At 37.7% G+C, this 5,624-nt stretch overlaps 1 long non-coding RNA gene across 3 annotated transcripts; it reads right to left on the bottom strand.

Annotated features, from left to right (window-relative positions):
- Positions 1-2,674: 2,674 nt before the first annotated feature.
- On the bottom strand, positions 2,675-4,988 carry LOC131676394 (uncharacterized). 3 transcript variants are annotated; one of them, XR_009303170.1, is made up of 3 exons: positions 4,678-4,988; positions 3,164-3,514; positions 2,675-3,107 (listed from the first exon to the last, which is right to left on the bottom strand). It is a non-coding gene; the product is annotated as an uncharacterized LOC131676394 (long non-coding RNA). The 3 variants fall into 3 exon arrangements; XR_009303172.1 differs by lacking the exon at positions 4,678-4,988 and adding an exon at positions 3,677-3,738; XR_009303171.1 differs by lacking the exon at positions 4,678-4,988 and adding an exon at positions 3,584-3,732.
- Positions 4,989-5,624: the final 636 nt, after the last annotated feature.

Below are 5,624 nucleotides of genomic sequence, written 5' to 3'. Positions count from 1 at the left end.
GTCAAAGGGAGAAGCCCGCACACGAAAGCATTCATGCCGGTCGTGGCGTAAATGAACCGCATTCATTGTCATCGTTTGTGATTAAAAATATTAAATAGATTGAAAATATTAAAAAATGTAAAATAAGGAAAGAGAAGCTGTACCGCTCGCGTCTGGTTGCTGTACTAGAGTAGTATGTTTTGTCACTGCTTTACACCCAGGCTGCCGTACAGCGCTGGGCGTCCTGCACTAGCGAACCACAGCAGCGTCGTATGAGAAAGGAGAAATATTACAGCCGTAGAAAAGGTAGGCATTTTCCATCCTTGCATATATGTCGTTAATAATTATTTTGAATGCCACTTTCAAACTATATTGTACTGTTCATGTCAGCTTCAAAAAAATTTGCCGCCTAGCAGAGGGCTGGTTTCGTCACAGGTTGATATTTGCCGATGATGCCAAAAAACAACGAGTCAAAACAATCTATAGCCGTAATTCCAAAGTATATTTGTATTTCCAACAAGCATTGAATTTGAAATAGCGTGGAATAGATGTCATAAAATTGAATTGCCCGAACACCAAATTTTGACAATTTCAGTACTCGATGAAATTAAAACAAAAAATGCCAGCAGCATAAAAACAGGATCAACTCAAAACAACAAAAAAAACAAATTTTATTGGAAGAATTTTCGAATGATTCGAACATAGAATAAACATAGTTGTCCGTTACATCGAATTGGTCGGATTCGAGCAAAATTGGATTGAAATGGGATAAATTTATTGCAATCTGCTCTAGTCATTAGGAATAACAATTTGATAGAAAATGGTTGGAATGTCCCAAAAAAAAGATTTCATGCAAAACCGAAGAGAATAAACACAATATTTTAAAATGACGTTCCATCAGATGCTTAAAAAAAACAAAATGAACAGATAAGATATTATTTAATACCAAATAACATGAAAATCAGTTTCAAGAATTAACACGTGTGAGTCATCCTTCAAAACAGTTGATTATATGAAATTAATGCCCTTGTATATCATGTTATGCAGTGTTCTTGAAACGTATGTGTTCACAGAACTTCCAGGTGTGCATCAATCGAAGCTTGAGTTGCGTGCGAGAGAGCAAATTATTCGTGCACAGAACTTGATTGAAGTCTGTTCGGAATTCGCTTCAGCAAACTTGTGACTAGTAGCATTGGCACGTGTTTAGGTACGAGCGTGCTGGTTGTTTTACCTGAGCCTATGAGGTTGGACTAATATATTAGACTAAATTGAGCTTGCGATTATGGTTAATAACTATGTAGGTATAAAATACTCAAAGTTAGAGTAGAGGTAGAGAAGGATGTAGGGATTGAAATAGAGAGGGAGAGAAATATTAAAATAAATTGAAGGGATGCAAACAAGAAGAGAGAGAGAGATAGATAGAAAGAGAGTGTACAGAAGCGACAGCTAAAACTGAACGAGAAGGAAAACGTTCGTCAGTTGTGTGATAGATTTTGGACGAAGAAGTCGTGGTTTTAGTTCGTCCGGACACGACAATTAGTAACAGCAGTAGACGAAAGAGAAAACTTTTCTCTTTCATAAATTGTGGACATCCGTTCTCGATGAGCTACGGTTTATTCGCAATTGTCTCTTAAAGTAAATTTTGATAGTATGCTTATAGGCCGTTTACAAAAACACGCGAGCTCATGATGACATCATAAACGAGCTTGTTTACTAGGTGTTGGAAAGTAAAAGTTTCAAGTTTTTGAAGTGTGCTATAATCAAAAATCCCCATGTTGACGTAAAAAAGCTCTCTAAACTATCAAAAAATAAGGTTAAAGTTTCATGCAATACTCAATGGAAACGTTCACACACAATGACACAACGGCACGAAACGTTTTAACGTACGGAACGTGTGAATGTGCGCATAAGACATGCATTCAACTTATCCTGGCGAAACGGTGACGTGACTTTGATGTTGTGTTCCGTTGATGGAAACTGACGAATCGTGTAAATCGTACTTTAAGGAGAAACGTATACAAGTGATAAAATTATTAATAAAAAGATACATGGTATACACATTTAAACACATTTGTAGAGAAAAGAGCTTATAACTACTAGAGGACGCATGTCACTGCTACCAGATTCTGAAACCGATTGAGTCGGAATCGGTTGTTGCATAATCCATACTGACTCCATTCAGAATTCCGAACCGTTACCGGAATGGGTTTAACTGGGTACAGGTCGCATGTCGCTGCTAACACTGAAAATTTATCATCTCGCTCTCACATATGCTAGGCACATTAGTACTTCCACCACCAGAACTTGTAGCGGAGTTGTTTAAGGCTGATCGAAATGTACAATTAAACTGCATTACCGGGTTGTGGTCATTTTAGTAGTTAGGCTCACAAACAAAGAATCCGGTGGTGAGCGTTAGCTAGAAAATATTCTCACTATAGATGATTTTGAATCACATATAGTTGGAAAGCTGGGAATTTTTTTCGCCTGAGGAAAATTGCTTGTGCCACACAATTGGACTAACAAGCGATAAGATTATCAATATTTCGTTAGCATTACATTTTTCTAAAAGTTTAACGATATTGAAGACGTATTGAAGATTTTGTCCTTTGCTGTTTTACCCATCAATTTCTTCCTAATTATCAAGGTCGCATCGATGTCGGTTTATGGTATTTTATCAGATTTTACTGCAGCTTTGTACAGTTCTTTCAATTTAAATTCCAATAACAATAACTCTATGCTGCGATTAGAAAAAAGGCAAGTGCATTTGATTTCTGACAGCAGGAAATATTTTCCGTCGAGGAAGCGTTTTCTTCAAATAAACCTCTCCGATTAATGTGATCTCCACCGGATTCAGTTATCATTTCAGAGATGCTTTTATTTCGTCGTACTCGTAGTTTTCTTTTTCCGTTGTCGCCTTCTTTCGCCTTTAAAGTACGTTCTACCAAGGTCTCGCAAAGTTGCACCAGATAACCGGAATAATGACAGTGTAATTCTTGAAAGGCATCGGCCAAGCATCTCTTTGGCCACAATCGAACACTTGAGCGATGGCGATTTATGATAGTACATATTCGACGAGATTGACGGTCATTGAAACGCCTATGATAGTATATATCTTCAATGCGAGTTTTCTGTGAAGTGTTATTAAAATTAGTTAATGAATAAAGCTATTTTTAATACTACACACCCAGCCTGTATGGATACCGACTCGCAGAATCTGAGCGGTGGCGATTTTGCTCTTTCCGTAACAGCGTTACCCAGCGCATCAATGGCATGGTCTAGAAACTTGTTACCGATCAGAACATCGACGATGGCATGAGCAAATATCTCTTTTTTAAAGCCAACTTTGATACCGGAAGAGAATTGCTCCATTTTCTTGGGTTTTCTTCATTTCATGCACACGAAAGATACCGTCACAAATACTAAAAAAAATCCGGCTTCCAACAAATCAGCCTACGGTGCTTAGTTCAGGATTGTGATTCCGATTTTGAATCGCAACATGGAGCTTGTGGGTAGCAATCTGAGAGACTTCGACGACCTGCAAATACGGAAAATACAAACCTCAACCAATTTCACTTTCCATCATCTGATATGCCTCATAACTAACACAAAATGCATAGAAATGCTGAGTTTAATTAATTTTATTACAGGAACGATTTTCTCTGGAGTACTTCCAGTTTCTCCAGGTACTGGAACAAACCTAATATAAACAATATTTTGCTGAAGTTACCCGACGCACCAACGAACGAAAATAGTGTTTACATTACACTTCCAGTGTTGCGGATTTAATTGTTCGTTGCTTTGATTTTCAAAGTTCGTATTGTAATTGTAAATGCAATTGATACTGAAACAAATGGAAGCTTTTCATGTTAAAGATATTTTTCTTTTTCGAATCACATTAATGATTTTGTGTATCCTTTCAAAAGAAAAGTTAAAAACTTTTGAAGGTACAATATTATTTTTTGTATGCAGTGCAGATCATGGCAATCCCTCATGGGTTCAAACTCCACACAGCCCTTCAGAAAGACTATAAATATAGTTCGTGTCATATTGCACAGTAATTAATACCAGAATACCGGACTATGGTGATGATGTTTTTATGGGTTCAACCGGTTCAACTCATTTCAAACACCATGAGCTTGGGGTATTATTGACTTTTCGTTTGCTCGGGACATCGTTCGCATGTGTCACAACATCCTGAAATTTATTTAATTCTCTTTCGTGATCTAGTGTATCCAATAAGGAAATCAGACCAATATGCACACAGGATTGGCCATTATCCAGAGCCGTAAGCGGAAGACAGTCGAGCATGCCCGTGAAAAATTTCCAGATTTGGCATACCTTTTAACCCTCCGGAAGTCGCGCTTATGGCCCACTGAACGAGCAGCCGCTGGTGCACTAAGACGATATCGCTAGATTTTCAGAGCTGCGTGCACTAGCGCGACAGGCAGAAGGTTAACTAAATTTCTAACTAGCAGGACCGCGATCCTCTTACGATTCAGAGCCTTTATGATCGGTAATAGCGTCATTAGTTCGACCGAGCAATAATTCCGACTAATGTCCAATTAACAGATAGTTAGTGTTCGGTGCCCTTCCACCTATTCTAAAATAATTCATCTGATCGTAAAACTGGTCGTACTCAAACTGTTGCCGAAGTTTTATCTCTTGTACATTTGACTACTTAGACAGTATTTCGTTTACCTTGTTACATTTGAGCTTCGGTCAGCTGTTTGCTCTTTTGTAGTTCCAAGGAAGCTGCTGATGATATCGTACATGCCCAACTGGATCTTTGAATCAAGACGCTTGTATCCTTCCATAGCACCGGTTTAGATTTTTTTTGGGAACGCTACAGTGGAACAAGCAACGATATTTGCAAAACTTTTTCGCAAACGCATGCGGTTTTTGCGACTGCACTGTTACCATAGAAAAGAAAACAAAATATAGTAAAGCTTCTCTCATGATCGCATGAAGCGCTTCAAACGATTGTCATTTGATTCAGTCCTAACACTGAAAACAGATGAAACACGAATGATGGAACAGTGTAAATTGTGATGATAATCATATATGCCATCGCTTACTTTATTCGAGTGCAAGTGATTGATTTGGTGTTGTGCTCATCATGTGAATATCATAAACCAGCTCATTGCAATACAGACATGAAGTCATTCGATTTTGAACTCATTCTTTTTTCGGATGATTGCCATTCGAAATCATCAACATCGAGTTTTCAGATAGTTCGTATTACAAATCATTCGCTATTTTGCAACAATTTTTGTTCAGTGTAGAGTGTAGCTGTCAAACATGTGTAGCAAACAGTTGCGCAGATGGCAATGGTGAAACACGGATTTCCAACGTTTATCAATTTGAAAGTTTACACAGGTTTTTGAAGAAATTTTGTTCTAGCCTAAACGTCTGTTATCTGTGGTAAAACATATCGTATTCATGTGAAAGTAGCATGAAAATAATTTGAAATAGCACATGAACTGCGTTTTAATAGATTTTCATGTGAAATTCGAAGGGAAATCATTTGATTTGCTTTTCAACAGGCAAGTGCACTTGAAAATGATGTTAAATTTCCTTTGGTTTTATAGTGTGATTTTTTATCAATGTAGAATTCAACGGGGTGCTAGCGCATTGCCAGAAAATTT

This window comes from Topomyia yanbarensis, chromosome 1 (genome assembly GCF_030247195.1).
Source record: "Topomyia yanbarensis strain Yona2022 chromosome 1, ASM3024719v1, whole genome shotgun sequence".
NCBI classification, from domain to species: Eukaryota; Metazoa; Arthropoda; class Insecta; order Diptera; family Culicidae; genus Topomyia; species Topomyia yanbarensis.
This window is presented reverse-complemented; position numbering and strand designations above follow the sequence as displayed.